Raw genomic sequence first — 13,818 nt, forward strand, 5'->3', positions numbered from 1 at the left:
CTCTAACCATTAGCTGGGCTCATGTAATGCCCCGCTTGACATGGCCAACACGTAGAGCAACAAATCGACGCCATTTAGCTCCGGAAGCGCAGAGGGAAAGCACCATCGACAGCGTGATCGATTGCTCTGCCATCGATGCATCAGCGGCCAGGTCAAGGACAAAGGAAGATACAGCCTGAAGATATCTTTCGCCATCGGAGTGATATCGATACGCGTTGTTACTGCTAGACGCGTTAACGAAAGGGATACAGCCCAGGCAGCAAAGTGTACTGAAAGTTGAGTGCAGTAGGGGTAGACGGGTATAGGTGGAAGGCTTTGAACACACTCGTGAAACAAAGAACATTGATAAGACACATACCGTCCACCCCTATTGCACTCGACTTTCAGTACATTGTGCTGCTTGGGAGAAGTTGTGATACGGGGGAGAATGTGCGATAAGACTTGTGCCCCCGTCTGATTTTGTGGGAATGCTATGATCGGAAAGGAATGTGATTGCTTTGGCACGCCGAATAAATCCATCCCAAGCAGCACAATGTACTGAAAGTCGAGTGCAATAGGGGTGGACGGTATGTGTCTTGTCAATGTTCCTTAGTTTCAAGAGTCTGTTCAAGGTCTTCCACCTACCCGTCCACCCCTATTGCACTCGACTTTCAGTACATTGTGCTGCTCGGGATGGTACTTGGGTCTTGCCCGTGCGCAGAACCACCAAAGTTATTTATTTATTTATTTATTTAGCTTACCTTCGAGCGGCCTTAGGCCATACAAAGGGGGTGGGGCACTCAAAACACACACACAGAACAAAGAAGAAAACACACTGATACTAACACTACATACGGTCAAAATGAAACAAATAAATAAAGCACACTTCGATCACATAATAAATATCGATACCGCTACTACACAGAGCCAAGATGATACATAGAATAGAACTCAGGTCTACTGCGTAGTAAATGTTGAGAACTATATGGTTATGCGTGTGTGTTGGGGGCAAAATATGATGTACTCGTAATAGCGGTGACAAATTGGTCGTGATCAGTGACGGTCGCCAATGTTGGATGGCAGCTTTTTCCATTCCAATGCGTAAGTAAGAGATAGCGGCGGTGGTTGTGCGCATGCGCAAGACACTGATATTTGCGCATTGCGCAGAATCAGCACGCTATCCCCTACGTACGCTGTTGCCATCGCGTACCTACGGAATAGCGTGGTGGTTCTGCGCAATGCGCGAAGCTCTATGTTTTGCGCGTGCGCGCAACTTCCAACGGTGTCCGTTACGTACGCAAAGGCTCTCTAATGATTCACTGGAGTGCTTATGAGAAAAAAAATGCTTTCTAATGTGCCCTATAGAGGCCCATGTGAATACCAGAACATAATTTCAATTACGGACTTTATCATTAGATGAACAATTTAATGTATCGAAATGCTGCGAAAGTGCTGTTACAATTTCACTTGTGGATGCACGTATTTTGTGGTTAGTTACTCTTACCATGTTTGTAAGGGGCGAAACATGAATCATAATTATGTGTTATACTTACATGATGGTGATGATACTGGCCGCGAAAGTGCTGCCCTCTGCAACCTGAAAGTCACAATAAAAGTGCTGAGTAAGGCTGCTAATTGCGTCTCCCGGTTTGGCAGGCAATACAATAATACAACATTACACCCAAGTTCAAAAACAAATCAATCATTTCTTTTTTTCTTTTGCCAATATAAATATCTGTTGTCATTTCATTATTTCTGTTACTTTTCAGAAATGTCCTCTATACAAGAAGTGGTGCATTTCTTTTGCTTGAATAAGCTTTTGCTTTGCTTCAATTTGCTTCCGCTGCTTCAAATAGCAAGTAATAAGAAACACGTAAGCGCATCATTGCAGATGAACAGTGAGGAAATATTGCTGCGTTCAGCGTGTTTAATGAGTAATATTCTTATTACTCACAATTCTGATTAATAATGAATGAAATACATTTAAGAATTACTGAAAGAAAGTTCCGAAGAGCGTACCATGTAGAACGCAAACTCCACGATTGCCAATCAATTATATCTGAAGGAGGGCGGAACTCGTGGTCAAATAAGTAACTACGGCCAAGCCAATGCACGTTACCTAAGTCTGGAGAGGAGGTTTCGCATTGTCTACTTTTGTAATTTAGGTCGAAAGACAAGCTCGCAGGCTATTTAGCGTTTCGCCATTTTGTGTATTAATTTACTTTTCGTATTACTCATTGTCCTTTATATGTACTTTACGTCAGGCTTTTTACTGACACTACATTCATTTATTGACCGAATAAATATATTTGGTATCGTGATTAGAGTCCGTTATCATTCTGCCCTGTATTCATCCTACTTCTTTTGGATTCCGAACACAGATTTGTTTAATGGTACTTTCTTCGACGTCAAGTCTCTTTTTCGAGTCCGTAGCTTACAGTTTGTTATTTGTGTCAGCTCTAGTGCAGTCTATAAGGTGTCTAGAACGTAGTTTCTTGTACACGTTAAGTTGTTTGTTATTATTAGTTCTTTTCATAAAAAAAGATAAAGCACTGAAACTTCTTATTATAGTAGCTTGTTGAACATCAGGTGCCTGGTGAAATAAGTTCACTGCATGAAAGCTTGTACGCTTGCCCCATGGGCGCTGTGGGTGAATAAATACATAAATAAATAGACAGAAGTTTCAGTTCTTTAATCCTTTTATCACTTGCGTTTACCGTACTTGACTCACCGTTCCCACATTACCCGATTGCTACTAGTTCTTACGCATTGTTACGGTATACCTGCTGTCTGACTACCAGCACTGTATGTTGAGTATTCAGAATAAAATTGAACAGAATTATGTTGGTCATATACGATAAAGTTACTGTTTCATACAAGCTACCAGGTTAGCAAAGTAACGCAATGCAAGTGAGCTGGTGTAACGCAGTTGAAAGTAGCATTACTTTGAGCTCGAGGACGACGGAACCGCACGGAGACACGAAGAATTGCAGTTACCTCGTCCTTTCCCCACTTCGCCGTGTACCCGTGCGTTCCTTCGGCCTCAAACTGAAGGAAACGCTACCCCGAGTTACCCACCCGATCGAACCACAAATCTCTCGGTAACCAGTCACACCGAGCCAGCGCAGTCTCGAGCCCAGCTTTGAATTTCTCCACCTGTACCCCATCCAATTAAAACGAACCTCCTTTCACTCATCCCCCTCCTCCTTTCTGCAAGCGAGACTTCTCCCTCAGCACTTTTTCGCGAAGCCCGACAGGGCATCGCCAATTACATCCTTCCTTCCTTCCTCCCCCTTCGTCTCCCCCTGCCGCGTGCGTAACGAGATCCATTTCAATCAGAGTTGCCAGACTCTTCGAACTAGTTAGCTCTATATCTGGCAGCTTCGCATTCTCGGGTAAACGTCAGCACGTGCATTACCACGGGAGAACGGATCCCTCTCGCGCGCGCGGAACGTGCTTATCGCGGATGGGAACGCGATACCCGTTAAATCCTGCGTTCTAAAAGCGCATCCAAATGCCCTGCCAGTGAAAGCGAAGTAGGAATTAGCGTTAGTATTTAGGGCAGAATTTTAAGTTAATGCGCACGAGAAATTGGGGCGCTGACGGGATCGTGATGAACACACATTTAGAGAGCTTGCTCCTAAATAATTTTTTTCCGAAAGTCACTGTTCCCTGTTTTCGGGGGATTGCTTTGACGTCGGAAAGGAGAGATAAGTGCTTTAGAAAAGGGGGGAGGGGAGGGGGTGTATTTAACTCGTTGAAAGAGAAGCCAGCAGAAGGACACCGTGACAAAATGTCCCCTATGACTAGTCTGCGACATGGAGTATTCCTTATCTTATTTATTTTAATAAGATTTATTTTTACACAATTTATTTTACAATTTATTTTAATTTTTTATTGAATTTAATTTAAACAATTTATTTAAAAAATGGTGCAGGAATGCCTTCGGGTTCGATACCATTCATTATCACCGACGGAGAAACTCGGTTAGGGCTGTTTCCCCTCAATACTTCCGCGACGTGCGAGTAAGCTATCCTCCGAAGCTCGTCGCTCTTGATTCACAATGACGAAATATTTGATAGCGTTGTGGGAGGTCGAGTACCACCCAGAATCCCAGCATGCTTCGCAATACCGAAGACAACGCCATCCGTAGGAGTGCGAAGGAAAGTGCGATACCCGAATCCCGTGCAAAAAATTGAAGAATGCTTCGAAGATGATTGGGCGGGCAGAGTTTGCGCTGCATCTGCGCTTCGTTTAACAGCACCTTTTATCAGCCCTGTCAGCTTATCAGTTTCCCACCTCACCTTATGCTTAACGCATATTTCCCTCAATGTTTCACAGCCAGTAATTGAGGTGAATAACACACACATTAGGTAAGGTGGAAGCATCTACGCGCCACGAGAAAAACGTTATTATTGTTGTTTGAAAAGTTAATTTTATTAGTTCCATTACAGATTGTTTTACAAAACTTGCTTTCGACATATTCCAAATACCCGGGTGACGAGGCTTTCAAATCACATGTTTCTCCTGCCCTTCTATCCTATTTATCACAAACAAATGTGACATTCCCTTTGAATACAATCAGACAATTTCTCAGAACAGTTCAGACAGCACAAGCTCCGGTCTACTAACGTAACACTGTTACAAATTCATCCTCATGCATCAAAACCTGAAACACCAATGCTGACTGCACTCTATCAAAATAACGGAAGGATGGAGCAAGGATACAAGCATGCAAACGCCAGAAAAATCCCCTCCCCGCATTTTACACTCCCGGTCCTTTCCTCTGCCATTTTTTATTTGTATTTTATTACTATTCCTTCCTTTTTCTTTTTTTTTTTTCACACCGACACGGTAGAACGACTGCCAAAAGAGAATGAACAAAACCAAAGTAGCCGCAAGCCCGGCGTACGCGGGTACATATTTTAGACCCTTATCGCTCTCAATATGACAGCTCCCACTGCCCGGTACTCATATGTAATACCACGGTCCGTGGTAATACGAGAAAGACAAAAAAATAAAATAAAAAAAAACACTCGAAAGTGGAAAGCACGGCCCGGCGGTTGCAGAAGACGCGAGGCATGTTTCAGTCTTCATGAACTATACCGCGGAAAAGCAAATAGGAGAACATAAAATAAAAAAAGAATTGGATAAAAAGACATAAAAAAACGGGGACAAAACGGGAGCGGCTCTCGACAAAGTGTTTTATCATCTCAAATGCCCGACTGCTGGGCTCATGAGTATGCGGCTTTCTCTCTCTCTCTCTTTCTCTCTCTCTCTTTCGCTACGCTGTTATTACCGGGTCTCAGAAATGCGGAGTTTTACGTGAAATATTACACCTGCGAAAGAGATAAAGACGATTTTTAGAAATATTATTATTATTATTATTAGATTATATGTCTTTTTTTCTGCAGCACTGGGAGGCAAAAAAGAAAAGAGTGGTAAAAGAATATAGAAAACATGCACAAAGTGAAATTATGGTAGGAGCGGCAGTATTTTGTGATAAGAACAACGTTTCAGGTAGGCCCTGGCGTCCCTGTCTAGTTTCAAAGATCGCTTACTTATTAATTTATTGGGTTTTACTATTTAGTCGCTTCGGGGTGGAGTCGTGACGCAGTGAATTGGCTCGCGATGCCTGGGGTTAGGCATCCGACCGATATTCTTAAAAAGTGAATATTTACAAATTTGAAACTTAGTCACCGTCGAGGTGGGTTCAAAAACTACACTCTTAGCACAGCGTTGTTACCACCGTCCGAAACGTTTTCGGAAGTCCTTTTAGGAAATAGCAAAGAGCTGTCTCGTCGCATTCGTTTGGATCTCTCATATACCTTCTACAGTATTCCTTAAACATCGCAACCACATTCTTAAGATTTGTTTCTTTTTTCTGTATTTTCATTGCGGAAAGAACAAGAAGGCTTACAAAGGGGAGTAGCTGTGCGGACTCGAAACCTGAAAAATCAAGATGCAACTGAAAAGGGAAACATTAGGAGGTTCAGGAAGGTCAAACGAATGTGACGAGACAGCGTCTAACTGCTTCTAAAGGAGGCTCCCAAAAATCGTTTGAAAAAATTGTAACTGCGTTGGGCTAAGTGTGTGGTTTTTTTCAAACGGGACTACCTCGACAGTGACAAAGTTCAAAATTTGTACGCATATTACTTTTTTTCTTTTTTAATCCGTTCTGATTACTTTCGGGTGAGTCTTCGTATGTATAAGTAAACTCGGGAAATTTCACCCATCACTATTATGACACCGCAGACGAAGCTTCGACGTCCATCACGAGAAAGCCTGAACCAATAAATGCAGAAAAGCTTCGCTGTAGTTATGTTTCGAGTGTTTTTGCCATCGCGGACCTGGCTCTTCGTTTTCACCGTTCTCCGCCAAAAGAGGCGCGGAGAAAGGCACAGGATGGTGGCTTCTCCTGCGTACAGCGTGTCAGCGCAGCCAAAGCACGCTTTACAGGAGGCCACCACGGACGGTTGATCGCGTACTTCCACATCAATGCCTGTCAATCGAACGTCTTCTTAGCTGAAAAGAGCGCAACTACACAACACAACAACGTACTTCTTGTTATCTGAGATGATGAATGGGGAGTTTCTCATCGCCAGGGGGCGATACTCTACCGCATTGCGGGTGGTGATGTGGGGAATGAAATAATGAGCCCCTTCGCAATAAGCATCGGAGTCCTGTGATGCCCAAAAAAGTAGAAAAAGTCGTGTTCTTCTGTCGTCGTAGCGTTGCCGGCAGAACCATCTGTCGGTACACATCCTGTATTCAATACGATTTTTTAACTTATCTATATGAATAGTTAAAAAAATAGAATCAAGAATGTTTATATCCATACGACTCAGTAGTTAAATTCGTAATTGTGCAACGCAGCGCCTTTTTTGTTATGATTTCGATGTGACCGCCGTGTTCACTAACACTGACGACCAAACGTACTATTTCCGGTTAGATATCGATAGCGATGCAGCACTTGAAACTGATTTTCCAGAAACTTATATGAGAATGTACATCTTCAGCGTAAAATCAGAGTAGTATGCGAAAAAAATTTGTCACGAAATTCCCGCTTCACCGAGTTTGGTTTCGTCGCTAATTTTGGTTCGCAGTAAGGCGTCACGGCGACCCCCGTGGTAGAAAGCAAACCAATCAGAGGCCCGGAACTGCGATTGACAGGTCGAGCCTCCTTTTGGAACTCCCCCCAATGGCCAGACTCCCATTTAATATACGGCTCTGGCTTTCAGAACATTCTTTTACAAGGTTCTTACACCGGCTCGGTGACTACATTTGGCAATGCGTATAAGTCTCACAAAATAAACGTTCGTTATACCTGGTGTGCATAGAGAACGAAAGCTGTACAGCAGAAACATGGATTATCTTTCGGATGCGTTTACAGGAGCATAGATTTTGCACGGTGAAGACGTGTGTACACGTAGATATATAAACACTTGTATAGATGCGATGATGGATTGGTGAGTGGTAGCTAAAGCATATACGACTATATACACGAAGTTAAAGCTCCCCAATTACCATCATAAAATAAAGATGTCGTTGACACAGTCGTCGGTCGGTGGATTGATTCTGCGCACCACAACTTTTTTTGTTTTGTTTTTTTCGTGCGCCGGGAGAAATATGGGAGCGGTAAAGTGGGAGGAGCGCCTAGGAGAACAGCACCTGACAAGAACATGGCGGCGTTACTAAGTCGAGCCACTCGGTCACACTTTTTATCCGTCGTAAAGGCGTAATGTGTATTTAAAACCTTCCAGTACACAGTGAACTCTCGTTAATATGACCCCCGATAACCTGACATACGCGCTTTACGACCATACTCCTGGGGAACAATGCAGTGAAACCTCTGCAAATCCCCCCCCCCGCCCCGTTAATATGACAATTTCGCATTATGACCAAAATTCTCGGGAACGACCATGGTCATAATAACGAGGGTTCACTGTACACAAAAACGCAATTCAAGGGATGGGCGCCGCCATTGGTGCTGCCGCCCGGTGGTAGTCACAGGAACTGCGCACGAGTTCCTTCACTTTCCCGCGTGTTTTTTCGTTCATTTTCTTGTCCGTTCGTGTTCATTTCGTGCCGGTTTTTTTTTATTTTTTATTTTTTTTTCGCATCGGCCAGCACTCCGCACGCGTATCGCACGCGGAAGCAAGCAATCTTTTTCCTTTGTCTTTGTAACGTTGATACGCTACTCGGGTGTTTACCGGACGACTAGTTACAGTGAACCCTTGTTATTATGACCATGGTCGTTCCCGAAAATTGTTGTCATAATGCGGAATTGTCATATTAACGGGGGAGATTTGCAGAGGTTTCACTGCATTGTTCCCCCAAGAGTATGGTCATAAAGCGCGTATGCCAGATTATCGGGGGTCATATTAACAAGGGTTCACTGTATATGGAATGTTACGTCATCGTCAGTGACACTCATTAAAGACGGCCGTCACCAGTATTCACCCCAATGGAAAGGGCGATTTTAGGCAGTCCACCCCTGTTGTGTCGTCGCTGGGAACGAGGCTATAAAGAGCGCACTGGGACTAGTAGTTCGAGAGTAACGCGACAAGGTCTACAGACGAAGAAAGTAAAAAAAAAAAGCAGCCACGGTAGATACACTCTCATGGAAGTTCCCCAAACATCAGGTCACTCAAGGAAATTCGCTCAGTTCTCTGAGAACCAAAAAAAGAAAGAAGAAAGACGCCACTCCAAAAACTACAAACACAATCGACCTAGCCTATCTAAACAAAGGCCGAAATGTCAACGTCTCCATCACCGACGAACATAGAAAAACACACACACCTGCAACCGAAATGGCAGGCCAAGCGTTCTCTACACAACTCGAGAAAACAAACACACAGCATGGGGGGGGGGGGAGCACACCATGCGACACGTGGCAGTGAAAAGAAGAACCTTTCGAGCGGAAGAGAACAAGTGAACGAGAAGCAGGATGAATGCCAGCCATTTTTCGTGTTACCACATCAACGCACTCCGAACAAAGCCGCTGCTGCAAAGCAGACGACAAAAACAAATGGGGAGACGGAAGATATATTCCCATTGGAACAGTCCGGTAATCCCGATAAAGTTTTTTGCGGTGTAATACAGCTGTACTATCGACGGATGCCTCGAAGCGACACACATTGTGGCAGACTCTTTTCCCAATAAAGTAGACGACATAAAAACGCATTTTTAATAATCCTCTTTCGGTTCGCTGCCCCTAATGTCTTCGTTAAGGTTTTAATATTTAATCGTGGGTTTGCCTCGTGCTGCAAACGTCTTCGTTCTGGTTTTGGAGACAGCTGCGATGAATCGGCTTGCTAACGAACGATTTGTTTTATGTGCGGTTTCTTGGTTGGCCGTCCGTCTTCCAAAATTATTCGCTTATCGATTAATCGATCGAGAGTTCATTTTTTTTTTTCGTTATATCTCTTGCGTTGAAACGAAAAGTTCGGCGTGAAAAACGGAAAAAAAAATCGTGAGGCAGCGTTGTTTTAGAAGCCGTTTTGTTCGTTTTGCTTGGCACTATCTGCACAAAATCGGTATCTTTCGGTTGATTTTTTTTTTCTGATTCCCTGCTGGCGGTGCGAAGCAGCGGTGACTACGAGCGGGGTACAGATGTGGACAGATGGAGACAGGACAGCAGGAAGGAGTGGGGGACGGGGGGGGTTAGTATTCCTCCAGGGCCGACTTCAGGAGGAACTCTGGCGACATTCATCTGGATTCGAACCCACCAGCTGCGAGTCATCAGCACGAGCGGGACGCCTTAACCCTCTCGGCCATGCCCCTGGTGGCGGATATGTTCATCCCGATATCGTGCAAAGGATCTTGGCAAGTTTTTAGACTGCGAAGTTAGTTTCCTCTTCTCCACGCAAAAAAAAAAAAAAAAAGAACGTAAGAAACGGGAAGACAACAAACAGTTCTAAAGTAAGGGGGAAAATTTAGTACCCAAGAAACGGGTCCGCATGGCGACCGTACACAAAAAAGCAACAACAACGACTTTTATAGAATAGGGTTTCCCAAGCGCAATCCAAAATGCAAGCACCTTGTACCTTGCTGCAGCACCAAGCGGTAGTCACATCATTATTTTGAGTACAAAATTAATTTTAAAAAAAATTCAAGCTGCTTAATAGCTACCATCCCCATCCGCTCCCACTTTCTACACATCTCGTTGTATTCTCACCCTTTATCTTCCAAAAACAACCAACAACAACAACAAAAATCTCGCTCCGAAACAACAACGAGGTACTTTCTTGCATATCATCAAAGTGAAGATCGACCGGAAGCCACCCTCCCACGCCAAGCATCCCGCGAAAGAGCGACTACTAATGCCCCCTATCTTCGTCCTCCAGAAACTTCCTCCCGTCGCAACGCTTTCTATTAGCCTTATCAGTGACAAGCAACCATGGAATAGCGTGAAGGACGGAAAGGGGGAATAATGCCTCCCTTGCCCTTTCTGCGCCCACTCAAATCCTCACCTTCTCCATCCTCACGGGCTGTCCGAAAAATCTGCTAACGATCCCACTTAACGCGGGCGAACAGGCACGGCAAAGCACCGAATAATTGCAGCGTTTTAATCCGAGTTTGTCCCTAATTCAATCCCGAATAGGGAGTTTTGGGGCGACACCGTGCTCGGATTCCGCGTTTCGAATGAGCCTTTTGCGTCACGCCAAATCCGCGTATGGTACATGTAGAAGCGAGTGTAGAACTCAGTTGTAGAGGAAGGGGGCTGGATGTACATGTTTACTCGAAAAGTAATCTACAGGAAAGGTCAGTCAACAACAACAACAACAACTTTATTTAAATGAACATGAGTGGGGAGTTTCATCGTCTAGACTCCATTGCTGTCGGTAATCTGGTGAAATTGATTCATGAGTCGCCTCACGGTGAGACCCGAAGTCTTACGGTGTCAAAAAAAATTAAAGGTGCTTCGAGGGCAGAGCGTTAGTGGGCTTGACTTGGCCATGGACTAATCAATTTTGGCATAACAAGAGGGCGCAGTGGTTTACCCGGAATTTCGCGTCCTTGGGGAGGGGGGGGGGGGGTGTCACTGGGCGGGAGTCCAAGTGATTTAGAGACACTCAAAGTGTGGATCGAGAAGGTTGGTAGCGCGGGCAATGAGGGAGGACGTGCCCAGAACTTCCACATCACCGCAGTGACAGCAGCATCTAGGAGAGTTAAACTTGTCGCACTGACTCGTAAAGTTCAGCCAAACGGAAGGCCGATTTGCGATTCCAAGGAACAATAGAAGAAACAGAAAGAAATGGAACGAAAGAAACGAAAAAGAAAAAAAAAAAAACATTTGTCTCTATGCTCCAGGACAAGCCAACTCAAACCTACAGACATCTGTGATTGGCTCAGGCGGGCGCTCGACGTATCCGAGTCATAACGTAGTGCGCACCGACCTTGTTGAGAAAACACTCGTCGGAGATGACGTAGCTATAGAGCACACTTGCATGTTTTTAAAAGCGATCACGTAAAATATTCCCCCTAAAAAAAAAAAAAAAACATGCCAATCGGCTTCTCCGGCTGGCAGATATACACCTTTGTGACTGTAGCATCTACAGGGTGTTTTTGTTTTTATGCGTTACAGAATTTTTATTAAAAACTAGCAGAGCGAAATAGGTGCCGTTTTTGTAGTGGCGTTATATGGCCAGGCGGACATTCTCTCGGAGAAAGTATGTAACTATAAGATAACTAGTTACCAAAACTTCATCAATTAACTCTTTAATTATGGGGTTTCGCGCAAAAGCGAGCTAACAGAACGGGAGATATTCCTCGTTGAAAGCCATTCCACGTTTAAAAAACCCTTAAACGCGCACGTGTGTTGAAATATCCATCGGTGAATTTCGTTATGCAAATGAGCCGAAACAAGAACTACGCATTTTTCGAGCGCAGAAAGAGCGACAGGCAATCCACGTGAGAGGGTCACGTGCTTTGGAGCGATGGAGCTGATTGGTGTAGGGGCTAATCTGATGGCCAGATAGAACGCTCTCCGACCCAGGGCGAAGGTCGTTTTATTTCCGAGCTCGAAAAGTACGTAGTACTTGTTTCGGCTCGTTTGTATAGCGAAATTTAGCGATGGCTATTTCAACACACGTGCGCGTTTAAGGGTTTTTTAAACATGGAATGGCTTTCAACGAGGAATATCTCCCGTTCTGCTACATCGCTTTTGCGCGAAATCCCCTAATTAAAGAGTTAATTAACGAACCTTAGGTATTTAGTTATCTTGTAGTTACATAGTTTCTTCGAGAGAATCTTCACCGGCCATATAACTCAACTGCAAAAAACGGCAACTATTTTGTTCTGCTAGTTTTTTAATTAACAATTCCGTTACGAATAAAAAAAAACACCCCGTATATGTGATCTTGGAGTACAACGGTTCGTCACTAATCCAGACACTGTTATAATCAGCTCCGTATCTCTCAGGAAATGGAGTACTGCCTTTGCCACAAACGCCACTGTACTAAATGCCGTATATAGGCCCGCGTAATGTCACCAGAGCAAAATGTCGTCCCATATCAGCCAAGCGCAAGTCCGAAACTGTCACGAGAAGCGATGTATCGTTGACAGTTTAATAGGACATGTGGCGTATATCTACTTCCAAAGCGCCGTTGCGACAGTTCGGAGAGTTTAGTGACGGGTTTCATGTGATGTTGAGTCGCTGGCAATGGACGATCGATTCCTCTCTTCGAGATAAACGCCGCTCGGCAACAAAAGTCCATCGTCCGGTCGATGGACCGCTGAAACGTGTTGACCCGAACGTCTTCCCCGTAAATCGACGTGTGTCACTCCCCCAAGTACGGAAACGAAGTGTCTGCGGGAGGAAGGAAAAGGCGAGAGATACATGCAGAGCGATATAAGGACTGACGTTGTGACATGTGCCACGCGCTGCGTGCAGGATGTGCTCTTGTCACTGTACTCTGAAACAACGTTCTTGTCCTTCATATTTCCGTGAGGCAACTGTGGAGCGTTACAGCGAACCCTCGTTATTATGACCATGGTCGTTCCCGAAAATTTTGGTCGTAATGCGGAATTGTCATATTAACGGGGGAGATTTGCAGAGGTTTCACTGCATTGTTCCCCAGGAGTATGGTCGTAAAGCGCGTATGTCAGATTATCGGGGGTCATATTAACGAGGGTTCACTGTATAAAAGAGTCGAACTTTTGTTCAAAAACGCACCTCTGAAAGTTGACCCTCCTCTCGTACCTGGTATCTGGCAGAGAGACTACAACAGTTCCAACCATAACAATGGATGACGGATACCGCAACGTTTGTTCCAGCCTCAGAACATCAGTTCTCTCATGTTCAACAGTTGCCGCTTGCGGCGTTCCCGTCGCATGAACGTGTGTATGAGTGCGCAAAAAAAAAAAAAAATGTAAGAGTGAAAGGAGGATGAGTGAGTAGACCTCTACCTGTTTGTAAACAAATGACGTCATAGTGTTCGACAGCGCCACCAATTTGGTAGAGTTGAACTACGTTCAAAGCCAGTGGCGAAGAAGGTCACGCCCGAAAAGCCACGGTCTTGAGGGGATTAGGATGGTCTCTGAAAGGGACACGACCTTCGGTCCTACTTTTCTTTCAATAGGAGGCAGCGAACAAATGCCCATTCGTGGAACCCAGCTCTCCCCTTCCGATCTGTTTTGGTTTCCGTCTGTCTACCAACGTCATGATGACGTTCCTCGGGTAGAGGTTTATTGGTAGAGCCCTGGAACCGGTAATCCAGAAGATGTAGATTCGAGTCCTACAGCTGGCTAACCTTTCCAGTGACTTTCATCTTTCATCGTTAATTTCTAAGGCAATTTGAGGCTTTGTACGTATTCGTCCTTTCTATGTTGTTC

General features: G+C 44.6%; 1 protein-coding gene across 6 annotated transcripts in view; it reads right to left on the reverse strand.

The window, feature by feature from the left end:
• LOC135397135 (sodium/calcium exchanger 1-like) overlaps positions 1-13,818 on the reverse strand; it is a 191,441-nt gene that overhangs the window by 86,284 nt on the left and 91,339 nt on the right. For all 6 annotated transcript variants that reach the window (XM_064628496.1, XM_064628494.1, XM_064628498.1 and 3 more), the window contains one exon: positions 1,533-1,576. The gene's annotated coding sequence lies outside the window, so the exon portion shown is untranslated. The remainder of the gene's footprint in view (positions 1-1,532; positions 1,577-13,818) is intronic.

The sequence above is a fragment of the Ornithodoros turicata genome, chromosome 6 (genome assembly GCF_037126465.1).
Source record: "Ornithodoros turicata isolate Travis chromosome 6, ASM3712646v1, whole genome shotgun sequence".
NCBI lineage: Eukaryota > Metazoa > Arthropoda > Arachnida > Ixodida > Argasidae > Ornithodoros > Ornithodoros turicata.